The sequence below is a fragment of the Nelumbo lutea genome, chromosome 6 (genome assembly GCF_056320005.1).
Source record: "Nelumbo lutea isolate HS-2025 chromosome 6, American lotus-T2T, whole genome shotgun sequence".
Lineage (NCBI taxonomy): Eukaryota > Viridiplantae > Streptophyta > Magnoliopsida > Proteales > Nelumbonaceae > Nelumbo > Nelumbo lutea.
Window position 1 is genome coordinate 47,559,491 of NC_142689.1, and position 14,103 is coordinate 47,573,593.

The following is a 14,103-nucleotide window of genomic DNA, read 5'->3' on the forward strand; positions in this document are numbered from 1 at the left end:
TTGTAGTTCTAATACTTATTTTGTTAAATCCTCATGAGAATGATATTTTTATACTACTTGATAACTAGTGCACTTGCTAGGGTTATAATTATAGCTATCAAGTTTTTGGCGCCGTTTCTGGTGATTTAATCCTAAAGTAATATTAGAACTTGTTGACCTTGGTTAATTTGGATTTTTATTTATGTTTTTATTTTTTATTTTAATTGTTCAAATTCTTGCTATGTTCAACAATTAATGGGAGGTTGAAATTAGCGAACCAGTAGTACAAATTGAGGAAGATATGGTAGAAGCAAATCGCACCCTTTTGGACTATGCTTGTCCAACAATTAATGGACTACTTCCAGCATTTGAAAGCCCAATTCAAGCCAATAATTACGAAATCAAGCCTGCAATTATCCAAATGATTCAGACGAGTATTCAATTTTGTGGGTTAGCAAGTGATGATCCTAATGCACATATTATTAATTTCCTAGAAATATGTGATACATTTAAACATAATGGAGTTAGCAATGATGCTATTAGGCTTAGACTATTTCCATTTTCATTGCGTGATAGAGCTAAAGATTGACTTAACTCACTCCCTGTAGGAAGCATCACCACTTGGAATGACTTAACCCAAAAATTCTTGGCTAAGTATTTTCCACCCTCTAAAATAGTAAAATTAATTAATGATATCACTACTTTTGCTCAATTAGAGAGGAAATCCTTGTATGAAGCATGGGAATGATTCAATGAGATGCTTAGGAGGTATCCTCACCATGGGATACCAACTTGGCATCAAATCCAAACCTTTTATAATGGTATTACCCCCTCTAATCGTTCCATCATTGATGCAGCTGCAGGTGGCACAATCATGAGGAAAACACCAGAGGAAGCTTATGATCTAGTGGAAGAAATGGTGTCGAACAGCTACCAATGGAATAATGGCCGAACTAACCGAAGGGGAGCACACCAGATTGATTCTTTTGTTGCTTTATCTGTGCAACTTGCTAGTCTGAATAAAAAATTAGATACTCTTAATGTTGCAGCAATAAATACATCATCTAGCAATCCATGTGATTTATGTGACCAATTAGGATATATTAATTCTGACTGTCCATTAGGTAATCCTTTTGCTTCATCTGAAAGTGCTAATTTTATTTCTCATGGTGACAGGCCAAAGTTCAACCCCTATTCAAACACATACAACCCTAGGTGGAGGAGTCATCCAAATTTTTCATGGAACAACCAACAAAAAGCACCCATGGGTTTCCAACAATAGCCACCCCCACAAGATAAGAAGGGTAATTTAGAAGAATTGATTTCTAAGTTCATTAATGTTGTTGAAACAAAATTTCAAGAACATGAAAAAAGATCCTTAAGTCAAGAAGTATCAATTAAGAACTTAGAAATTCAAGTGGGGCAGATTGTGAATATGTTGTTAGAAAGAAAAGAGTGACGATTGCCTAACAACACAAAGAAAAATTCAAGGGAGCAAGTAAATGCCATTGCTTTAAGAAGTGGAAAAAACAATTGGCGAGACCCAGAATGATGACCACAAAGATGAAGAAGCCGATCCACAAAAAGAGGCCAAAGGGAGTACACCTAAACTGAATTTAGATGCTATTAAACTTCCTCTCCCCTACCCCAAAAGAGTTTTGAAAGCTAATTTGAATAAACAATTTGAGAAATTTTTGGAAGTGTTTAAAAAGATACATATTAACATCCCTCTTCTTGATGTATTGTCACAAATGCCGAAATATGCCAAATTCTTGAAGCAGGTGATGTCAAACAAAAGGAAATGGGAAGACTGTGAGATGGTGAAGTTAAATGAAGAGTGCTCAACCATTCTTCAAAATAAATTGCCCACAAAGCTTAAGGATCCAGGGAGTTTTTCTATACCTTGCACCATAGGGAATATCGAATTTGAAAAAGCTTTATGTGATTTGGGTGCTAGTATAAATTTAATGCCCTACTCTATTTTTGAAAAACTCGGATTGTATGAATTAACATCTACAACTATTACCTGCAATTAGCTGATCGTAGCATTAAATACCCTAGGGGAATAGTGGAAGATGTTTTAGACAAAGTAGGTAATTTCACCATTCCTGCTTATTTCATTGTGTTGGATATGGAGGAGGATAGGACAATGCCATTGATTCTAGGGAGACCCTTTCTTGCCACTGGTAATGCTTTAATTGATATACAAAAGGGTCTACTTACTCTTAGAATCAATGGTGAAGAAGTGGTGTTTAACATATTTCAAACCATGAAGTATCCCAACACAAGTGAACATGAAATATATGCAATTGATTGTATAGATGTTTGGGCGGCTGAGATTAACTCACCAAAGTTAGATGATTCCTTTGAAAGTTGCAACCTTAATTCATTTAAAAATATGCAGGTCATGGAGGAAGAAGCTAAGGAGGTAGTGAACTATTTGGAGGCTGGCCAGGAAGGATGTGAGACAAGACAAGGAAAATTTCTGCCACTAGAAGGGCCGAACTCTGCCAAACAATTGCTACCCTCCATCAAAGCACCTCCAACTTTGAAACTTAAACATTTACCTTCTCGTTTGAAATATATATTTTTGGGAGAAAGTTCCACCTTACCTGTAATTATCTCTTCTGAATTGACAGGTCTCTGAGAGGAAAAGCTTGTGAGAGTGCTCAAGCAACATATATCGGCCATAGAATGGAGCATCGCCAACATAAAAGGGATTAACCCTTTGGTATGCACGCACAAAATTCTGATGGAAAAAGGCTGCAATCCCAAGTCACAACCACAAAGAGGCTGAACCCTAAAATGTAACAGGTAGTGAAGACAGAAATTCTGAAATGGCTTGAAGCATGTATTATCTACCCGATTTTTTATTCATCATGGGTAAGTCCTGTTCAAATCGTACCAAAGAAAGGGGGGACTACTGTAATTCTAAATGAAAATAATGAATCGACTCTCACAAGAACAATAACTGGCTAGAGGGTGTGCATAGACTATCAAAAATTGAATGAGGCCATTAGGAAAGATCACTTTACTTTGCCATTTATTGATCAAATGATAGAGAGACTTGTAAGGCACGAACATTATTGCTTCCTAGATGGTTACTCTGGGTATCTTCAAATACCCATTGCACTTGAAGATCAGGAGAAAACTACTTTTACTTGCCCATATGGAACCTTTGCATTTAGGAGAATGCCATTTGGACTATGCAATGCACCTGCCACTTTCCAGCATTGTATGATGTGGTTGTTTGGAGATTTCATCGATGACTTCATGGAAGTCTTCATAGACGACTTCTCCATTTATGGATCATCATTCGATGAATGCTTGCAAAATTAGAAAATGTACTTCAAAGGTGTAAGGAATCTAACCTTGTTTTGAATTGGGAAAATGTCATTTCATGGTTAGGGAAGGAATAGTTCTAGGACACAAAGTGTCCTCTAGGGGCATCGAAGTGGATAAAGCCAAGGTAGAACTAATTGAAAAGCTCCCTCTAGCTCAATCATTAAAGGATGTTGGGGGTTTTCTTGGGCATGCAGGATTTTATAGGCAATTCATTAAAGATTTTTCTAAAATAGCAAGACCCTTGACAAATCCGCTAGTTGTTACACAGTCTTGTATGCCCTTAGCTTCAATCTGATTTGATGTACTTTTGTTATTTAGAGGAAATAAATTAAAGTGCATGTTTGATTCAAGTTGTTTGTATAATTCTGTGTAAGACCCTAAAACTGGACACTTATAGAAACTTGTGTTAGTTTTAAATGTTCACAGCCATTGGATAGGTCTGGGGAGATTTATCCTGCCAAGGCTGATACTGATGTGCCACCAAGTGTTGGGATGGCTTGTTTCGGCCATCAGGGTAAGACCCAAGGCACATGCAGTATGGGATTGCTTGAACCCTTGAACCAGACCAAATTTTCAGTGTTGCCCTAGACCTTGGAGACAGATGAGCAAAACTGGAAAGTTACACCTGACCCCTAGATTCGATTATGACACATCACTAGGTGTCGGATCGGGCTGTCTTTGATGTGTCACTCAGTGAGATCCTTAGTGGGGGTCAAAACCTAGACATGTTGGGGTGGTCTGAGAATTCATCTGAGTGAGTGGTCATAGTGACAGGATCAGCCCCTTTGTCGGACAATGGTAATGATCGGGAATGCACTCTCTCTGATGGAAACCAAATTGCCGGTAGTTGATTTCAATCGTTGGAATTTTGTTTTGCAAAATAAGATATACATATATGTATATGTACGGTTTCAAAAGATTTGCAAAATGTTTTAATTCCCGGGATCCATGTGAGTAGAGAATGCGGCATTGTTCCTTGCAGCCGAGGGAGAGGTCTTCTCTTGTCAGGCAGTGCTTGATCATCAAGGGCAGAGAGGTTAAGTGTAAGACCATTTAGGATAATACCTGATGGGCTAATCTTGCACTTGCCCATAGTCTCTGGGTTTTTATAAGATGGCTTGGCCCAGGGACCACTTAATGTAAGTGTTGGGCCCATAGGGTCCATGTGATGGGCTCAAGGGGGTCACTGAGTTTTTCAGTGAATTTGGCTGGGCCTTGTAATAAAGGCTGGGCCGAACCCATGTGGCTGGTGTGTAGATCAATGCTTGGATCCCACGCCATACAAAGAAGCCCAACTGGGCAACTGGTTGGAAACTAGTTAAACACTGAACACTTAATGGGCCAAAAGCCCATTTCGAACTAGGATGATATGATCACCAGTTCATAGGGAGAATCTGAGATTAGTGTTAGTAAAAGGATTGGGTCTTTGACCTTATCCACTCTAAGAGACCAAATTCAAATTAGATTTGAATCTGGTAACCTCCTGATAAGATCAGGAGTTAACTAACTTAATTTGCATATATGATTAAGATTAACCTCTATCCAAATACTGATATGGATTGGGATAACTTCCAAAATATTGGGAGGTTTCTTAATCAAGAAGAAAGAGGAGAAAACCCTATCAAAAATATCAGATTTCGAACTAGGAGTTTTGAGTAAGCAAGAAACACATCCTACAATCTGAGATTTGATCTCTCACAAACTCCAGAGAGAAGAGACAATTCTGCCCTCTTTGTCCTTGGACTTCTCCTCCTTCAACCGCCGCCACTACCTGTTGGAAAATTGGATCTTTGCAGCAACAGGAAGTCAAGAAAATAGTTCTTGACAATAGTCTTGCAAGAAAGACACTAGGATTCAGTGTTAAAGGTTTCCAGAGGGTTCTTGTGAAGAATCCAGTGTGTAGGACACACCCTGCTGGTTCCGTTCCATCCACAGCTGTGTCATCTTCAGTAGGAGCGGATATTGGTCACTTCTTTGGGCGTGAATACCAACTTTGGGAGATATTATTTCTCCGGATCAGGTATAATCCTTCTGGTTTCCTTTTGGTTCAGATCTGGTTTGTTTATGGTTCAAATAGGATCCTTGAATAATGTATTCTAAATTTAAGGAATATGATTCCCAGTTGGAAGAAAGTAGGAAGTTTTTTTTGAAATTCGCCCCCATTCCGCACCTTTCTTGGCGGCCATTAGATGGATCCTACCATTCTTTCAGTGGTATCAGAGCCACATGTTCGAATTTTGAACCAAAAGAAAATCAGATCTGACCCTGTGCAGATGAACAGAAAATGTTTTGCCAAGATCTACGTAGATTGCTTTCCTTTTTTTTCAAGAAATGGTTTCTTGTTAAAGGCGTTTGATCTGAAATTAATTTTGTTAAATCCAAAAATTTATTTAGAATTGTTCTTTATTTATTTTTTATTTAATGGACTGTTCAAACCTGGAGATCGTAGGGCAGTTTTGGCGCAGATAGTCTGCGCACCCTTTTTTCTTCCTTTTATTATTATTCGGTCTGTAAATAATTTTTTTTCTAGACTAAATGTATAGGATTTGATCAAGTAGGATTTCTATTTTTTATTTATTTTCTTGATTAAAGAAGAAGGAAGAAGATGGCGGCGCTGGAGATTTGCAGATGGAGAAATCGCATACTGCGATTTACAGTTTATGAAACTGTAACTTTTGTGATTAACCTCTGTTTTGCAGGTGGTACGAACAGTCCATATTTTTTATTTGTGATTGTCTAAAATAAAAAATTATTAATTTCAGATCTCTCTTGAATTAATTCTTGAATTGAAAATCAGTTTTGGACATTTTCGGACTAGATTGGACCAAAATTGTTTGGACCAAATCTGAGATTCGAAGGGGGCTATTTTTCAGTCAATATTTCTCACACTGATTAATCCAAATCTGATGTTCAATTACAGGGATTAATTCAGCCCACCTGTAAAGCCCAGTTTTAAAGGGATAAAACTGCAAAAGCCCATTGTTGTGAGAAAAGCTGTATGGGCCGAACTGCTAACTGCAATTCAGCCCATACACCTAGTAAACATTAATTGTTAATGCTTTAAGTTTTAAATGGGCCATTCGATGGGCTTTACAGCAGTTAATTGATTGGATCAATTCTTCCTTTACATGTGATGTTTGGATGTATGATGTGTTGCGACCATGGGCCATAAGCACTTGGCCCATGTTAACTCGTTAGTGGCTCTTGCGCACACCATGGCTGAATGCACATCATTGCCATGGTGTCCCTTAAGGTTATTGGATGACCCCTCTCCTCTTGGTGGCCCCATAACCCTGAAAAGGGATGCGTACGGAACCCCTAGCCGATTGAGGCCCACCAGAAATCTGGCTTTATGAAAGTCAGGGGGAGCCACTTTGGTTTGACGTAAATTATAACTAGGGCGTAATTTTGTTCCCTCCAAGTAAATATGAGTATGTGTGATAGGGAGATCTATTTGATGGACTCTCTAAAGGCCTTCCGTCATTAGCACAATGATGGGTCCATCAGTAATGAGGAAATGCACCATAAAATTGGGCTCTCCATTTGTTGTTGGATCTGTTAGAGTATTTCATTAGATGATAGGGGCGTCATAGACCGATGTGGGAGGGGCTTCACTAGAAAATGGGAACTCTCTCATGGTACCTTGGCGTAACCTGAATATGATGGGTGTGCACTCACTGGACAGAAAGGTTTACCTGAAAACGGCTCTGAACCTTGTCTGACAAAGGCCAAAGGGAAACTCATTTGATGAGTGGATATGATCCGTCACAGAAAAGTGGTGGGGTTATGCAGCTGAAACAGTTGGTTTCACGCACCCTATGTGATTTTCCACATTTCCAGAGACATTCCGTTATCTTCGTCACTAAGAAGGGAGGGAAAATCTCAGAGATGAACAAATGGAAATGGAACATAGATTAAAAGCCATATCTATGTAGGTAACATGAATCAAACTAAGGTTGTGGACTAACATTTTTGCTGTTTTATCAGAAAATGGCAAACGGTCAATTTGCAAAGCTTCTAGATGATAACAAGCTTAAGGGCCCAAACTATGCCAACTGGTACAGAAATCTTATGTTGGTCCTAACTTCTGAAAAGTTAGATAAGGTGGTGAAAAATCCTGCCCCAGAACGTCCGGGTGATAGGGCTTCTGAGGCCCGTAGGAGGGACTACCAAGATTGGGAGGATAAGAACTCCCTAGCCCGCTGCTTTGTCATTGCCTCATTAGACAACTCAATACAGAGGCAGTTCAATCAGATCGAACTAGCCAAGGACATATTGGACAGTCTAAGAACAATGTATGAAGAGCAGAACCGTTCTACTCGACAGAATGTCCTGAAATTGTTCATGACCGCGCAGATGTCCAAGGGGCAGAAAGTTCATGACCATTGTCTTCAGATGATGGGATACATTAATGAACTTGAAGCCCTTATATCCGGGCTAGATCTTGGCACGCAAGTGGATGCCATCCTGAATTCTTTGCCCTCTTCCTTCAATGCGTTCACTATGAACTACAACATGAATAAGATGAATGTCAGCGTCCAGGAACTCAGCAATATGTTGTAGAGGGCCGAGGATCTTTTAAATAAGGATGAGCATGTGGTTATGCTTGCTGAAGCTAACAGATCGGGCAAGAAAAAGAGAAAGGCAAAGAAGCCCCAGAAGAAAGCTGCCAAACCCAAGAAGCAGAAGAAGAACAAGGCATCGGATGTCTGTCACTTCTACAAACTGACCGGCCACTAGAAGAGGAACTGTCCTGCCTACCTAGAATCTAAGAAAGGTAATATCGAAACTTGTGTCATAGAAACTAATATGTTAATTACTTCTGTGTCCTGGTGTGTTGACTCTGGGGCTTCAACTCATGCGTGTAACTCATTGCAGGGGTTCAAAGTTAGCAGAAGATTGAGTGATGGCAAGGTGACACTATTCTTGGGAACGACTGCAAGTGTTGCAACTGCGGTGATAGGAACCATAGAATTAGTTTTTAGAGAATGAGTCCTTGTACTTAAAGATTGTCTTTATGTACAGAACTTGAGAAGAAATTTAATTTTTGTTTCTAAACTGTGTGCTGATGAATATACTGTTTATTTTAGTAATATGACTACTGTTAAACGGAATAACAAATTCATCGCATGCGAGGAACTGGAGAATGGTCTCTATGTTCTACATCCTTCTCTAGAAACTAACCTAACCGAAACTACGTCGGTCAAAAATCCCAAGAAAAGAAATCGTGATACAGTTAATCCCACATGCATCTGGCATTACCGACTTGGCCATATCGGTATTGACTGAATCACAAGACTGGTAAAGGATGGTCCTTTGGATTTTCTAACCGTAGAAAATCTTCCCACTTGTGAGCCTTGCCTTCAAGGTAAGATGACTAAGCGGCCATTTGACGGTAAGCCTGAAAGATCTAGAGGCACACTTGACCTAATACATACTGATGTATGTGGTCCCCTGAGTGTTAGGACACGGAATCAACACGTGTACTTCATCACCTTTACTGATGATTTTTCACGATATGGTTACGTGTACCTAATGAGACACAAATCTGAATCCTTTGAAAAGTTCAGAGAGTTTAGACAGAAAGTCGAGAAACAGTTAGGGAGAAAAGTTAAGGCCCTTCGATCGGATCGAGGTGGCGAGTATCTCTCTGACAAATTCAGGGACTACTTAAAGGACAATGGGATAGTGTCACAACTAGCTCCTCCTGCTACACCACAACTCAACGGTGTTTCAGAGAGGAGGAATAGAACCTTGTTAGACATGGTTTGGTCACTTCTCATACGCTCAGAATTACCCACATCCTTTTGGGGATATGCATTAGAGACTGCTATCTACGTGCTGAATCGGGTTCCAACCAAATCAGTTTCGAAAACTCCATATGAACTATGGACTGGAAGGAAGCCAAGTGTAAGACACTTGAAAATTTGGGGTTGTTCTGCACACGTTAGAATAACAAGTGCAGACAAGTTGGAATCCAAAACCAGTCGTTGCCTATTTATAGGCTACCCAAATGATTCAGTGGGTTATCTATTCTACGACCCAAGTGGGCAGAAAGTGTTCTACAGTCGAAATGCCCAATTCTTAGAATCTGAATACATCATGGACACTCACCGTCAGGAAATAGTTCTTGATGAGGAGTGCTCATGAGTAGTGGGAGATGTCCCACAAGTTCCAGGTAGTGACCAACCTAGAAGGTCCACCTAGGTATCCAGACCACCAGTCTGATATGGTTATGACCAGGATACCTACCTGGTGGAAGCCTTGACTAGTGAAGAGGATCCTGTGACTTACACGGAAGCTATGTTAGACATAGATTCCCAGAAGTGGGTGGAGGCCATGAGAGCTGAGATAGACTCAATGGAGACCAATGGAGTCTGGACTCTAGTGGATCCGCCCTCCGGGGTAAAAGCAATTGGTTGCAAATGGATCTACAAGAGGAAGAAGGGCCTCGATGGCAGGATTGAGACCTACAAAGCTCGCTTGGTGGTGAAAGGGTATACTTAGAAAGAAGGCATCAATTTTGAGAAAACCTTTTCGCCCGTGGCAATGCTTAAATCCATTAGGATCCTGCTAGTTGTAGCAGCATACCATAACTACGAGATTTGGCAAATGGATGTCAAAACCGCATTCCTGAATAGAGATCTTAGTGAAAATATCTACATGCAGTAGCCGCAAGGCTTTATTGCTGCTCGTCAGGAACACATGGTATGTAAACTCAACAGATCCATATATGGACTTAAGCAGGCTTCTAGGAGTTGGAACATCCGTTTTGATTTAGCCGTCAAAACGTTTGACTTTGAGCAGAATCCGGATGAGCCCTGTGTTTACAGGAAGTCCAGTGGGGATAAGAATACTTTTTTAGTATTGTACATGGACGATATCTTACTCATTGGGAATGATGTAGGAATGTTGACTTCAGTGGGTCTTCAAATCTATAGAGATAGATCGAAGCGGATAATTGGATTATCCCATGCTGCTTACATTGACAAAATTGTCAAAAGGTACAGCATGGAAAATTCCAAGAAAGGAAATGTTCCTTTCAGACATGGAGTAACTCTTTCCAAGAATATGTCTCCCAAGACTTCTGAGGAGATTGAGGGCATGAGAGACGTTCCCTATGCCTCAGCCGTAGGGAGCATCATGTATGCCACGCTGTGCACTCGCCCGGACATAGCTCAGGCGGTGAGTGTGTTAAGCAGATTCCAGGCTAACCCAGGGCAGGAGCATTGGACTACTGTGAAGAACATACGTAAATACCTTCGAAGGACAAAAGAGTTTTGTCTGGTATTCGATGGTAGTTCACTACAAGTTCTGGGGTATATCGATGCCGATTTCCAGTCGGATCCAGATGATAGAAAGTCTACATCTGGGTATGTTTTCATGATAGGATCGTGTGCTGTAAAGCAGCAAACAGGGGTCCATTGCAGACTCCACAACCGAGGCCAAGTACATTGCCGCAAGTGAAGCTGGCAAAGAAGCCGTGTGGATGAAGAAATTCATACACGAATTGGGAGTGATTCTGTCCAGCACATCACTCATCCCATTGTTGTGTGACAACAATGGAGCGATCGCCCAGGCTAAAGAGCCTCAGGCCCACTCGAAATCAAAGCACATCGAGAGGAAGTACCATGTACTGCGGGAGATCGTTGGTAGAGGGGACATCCTAATTCAGAAGGTAGCATCAGTGGATAATGTGGCAGACCCATTGACTAAGCCACTGACACAGAAGGTGTTTGAGAAACACCTGGAAAGTATGGGACTCCGGCTTGTACCAGATTGGACCTAAGTGCAAGTGGGAGCTATTAGCCAGTCTTGTATGCCCTTAGCATCAATCGGATTTGATGTACTTTTGTTATTTAGTGGAAATAAATTAAAATGCATGTTTGATTCATGTTGTTTGGTATAATTCTGTGTAAGACCCTAAAACTGGACACTTATAGAAACTTGTGTTAGTTTAAATGTTCACAGCCATTGGATAGGTCTGGGGAGATTTATCCTACAAAGGCTGATACTGATGTGCCACCAAGTGTTGGGATGGCTTGTTTCGGCCATCAGGGTAAGACCCAAGGCACAGGCAGTATGGGATTGCTTGAACCCTTGAACCGGACCAGATTTCCAGTGTTGCCTTAGACCTTGGAGACAAATGGGCAAAACTAGAAAGTTACACCTGACCCCTAGATTCGATTATGACACATCACTAGGTGTCGGATCGGGCTGTCTTTGATGTGTCAATCAGTGAGATCCTTAGTGGGGGTCAAAACCTGGACATGTTGGGGCAGTCTGAGAATTCATCTGAGTGAGTGGTCATAGTGACAGGATCAGCCCCTTTGTCGAACAATGGTAATGATCGGGAATGCACTCTCTCTGATGGAAACCAAACTGCCGGCAGTTGATTTCAATCGTTGGAATTTTGTTTTGCAAAATAAGATATACATATATGTATATGTACGGTTTCAAAAGATTTGCAAAAGGTTTTAATTCCCGGGATTCATGTGAGTAGAGAATGCGGCATTGTTCCTTGCAGCCGAGGGAGAGGTCTTCTCTTGTCGGGCAGTGCTTGATCATTAAGGGCTGAGAGGTTAAGTGTAAGACCATTTAGGATAATACCTGATGGGCTAATCTTGCACCTGCCCATAGTCCCTGGGTTTTTATAAGATGGCTTGGCCCAGGGACCACTTAATGTAAGTGTTGGGCCCATAGGGTCCATGTGATGGGCTCAAGGGGGTCACTAAGTCTTTCAGTGAATTCGGCTGGGCCTTGTAATAAAGGTTGGGCCAAACCCATTTGGCTGGTGTGTAGAACAATGCTTGGGTCCCACGCCATACAAAGAAGCCAAACTGGGCAGCAGGTTGGAAACTAGTTAAACACTGAACACTTAAAGGCCAAAAGCCCATTTCGAACTGGGCTGATATGATCACCAGTTCATAGGGAAAATCTAAGATTAGTGTTAGTAAAAGGATTGGGTCTTTGACCTTATCCACTCTAAGAGATCAAATTCAAATTAGATTTGAATCTGGTAACCTCCTGATAAGATCAGGAGTTAACTAACTTAATCTGCAGATAGGATTAAGATTAACCTCTATCCAAATACTGATTTGGATTGGGATAACTCCCAAAATACTGGGAGGTTTCTTAATCAAGAATAAAGAGGAGAAAACCCTAGCAGAAATATTAGATTTCGAAGTAGGGGTTTTGAGTAAGCAAGAAACACATCCTGCAATATGAGGTTTGATCTCTCACAAACTCCAGAGAGAAGACACAATTCTGCCATCTTCGTCCCTGGACTTCTCCTCCTTCTGCCACCGCCACTACCTGTTGGAAGATTGGGTCTTCGCAGCAACAGGAAGTCAAGAAAATAGTTCTTGACAATAGTCTTGCAAGAAAGACAATAGGATTCGGTGTTCAAAGTTTCCAGAGGGTTCTTGTGAAGAATCTAGTGTGTAGGACGCACCCTGCTGGTTCCATTCCATCCACAGCTGTGTCATCTTCAGTTGGAATGGATATTGGTCACTTCTTTGGGCGTGAACACTAACTTTGGGAGATATTATTTCTCCGGATCAGGTATTATCCTTCCTATTTCCTTTTGGTTCAGATCTAGTTTGTTTATGGTTCAAGTAAGATCATTGAATAATGTATTCTAAATTTAGGGTATATGATTCCGAGTTGGAAGAAAGTAGGAAATTTTTTTTGAAATTCGCCCCCATTCCGCACCTTTCTTGGTGTCCATTAGATGGATCCTACCATTCTTTCACTAGTTAAAGATGTACTTTTTGAATTCGATGATGATTGTTTGCATGCATTCAACACTCTTAAGGAGAAATTGATTCTAGTTCCTATTGTATCAGCCCCAGTATGGGAACCACCCTTCGAGATCATGTGTGATGCAAGTAATGATACCTTGGGCGCATTTTTAAGGCAAAGAAAAGATAAGAAATTTCATACAAATTACTATGCAAGTAGGACCATGAATGAAGCACAAAAAAACTATTCCACTACCGAAAATAAATTACTTGCAGTAGTATTTGTTATTGAAAAGTTCAGATCTTATTTTCTCTTATCTAAAATCAACGTATTCACCGACCATGCTACCTTGAGATATCTACTTACTAAAAAAGATGCAAAACCTAGGCTGCAACGATGGATCTTGCTGTTGCAAGAATTTGATCTAGAAATTAAGGACAAGAAGGGTAGTGAAAATACAGTAGCTGATCATCTATCAAGGCTGGATGAAAATTATTTTGAAAATATTAATAATTCAGCATTGCATGATGAATTCCTAGATGAGCATTTGTATGCGATTAGCAAAAACAATGAACCTCGGTTTGCTGATTTGGCTAATTTCTCGGCATGAAAGGTGGTGCCACTTCACTTGACATATCAGCAGAGAAAGAAATTTTTCTCTGATGTGAAGCATTATTTATGGAATGAACCTTACCTGTACAAAATCTACAGGGATGGAATGATAAGGAGATGTATCCCTGAGGAAGAAGTGTGTAGTGTTATAAATTTCTGCCATGACAAAGCAGGAGGTCACCATGGCGCATCAAGAATAGCATCCAAAATTCTCCAAAGTGGTTTTTATTGGCCTTCACTCTTCAAGGATGTCTACGCATACGTAAGTGCTTGCGATCATTATCAAAGGACAGGTAACATCTCCCGATGAAACGAGATGCCCTTGAACAATATTCTAGTTTGCAAAATATTTGATGTGTGGGCATCGATTTCATGGAGCCCTTTCCAAAGTCTGTTAATAATTCATACATACTTGTGGCTATG

General features: G+C 40.5%; 1 non-coding gene across 1 annotated transcript; it reads right to left on the reverse strand.

The window, feature by feature from the left end:
- Positions 1 to 658: 658 nt before the first annotated feature.
- On the reverse strand, positions 659 to 765 carry LOC148848834 (small nucleolar RNA R71). Its single transcript, XR_016101580.1, has one exon. It is a non-coding gene; the product is annotated as a small nucleolar RNA R71 (small nucleolar RNA).
- Between the last annotated feature and the right edge of the window lie 13,338 nt (positions 766 to 14,103).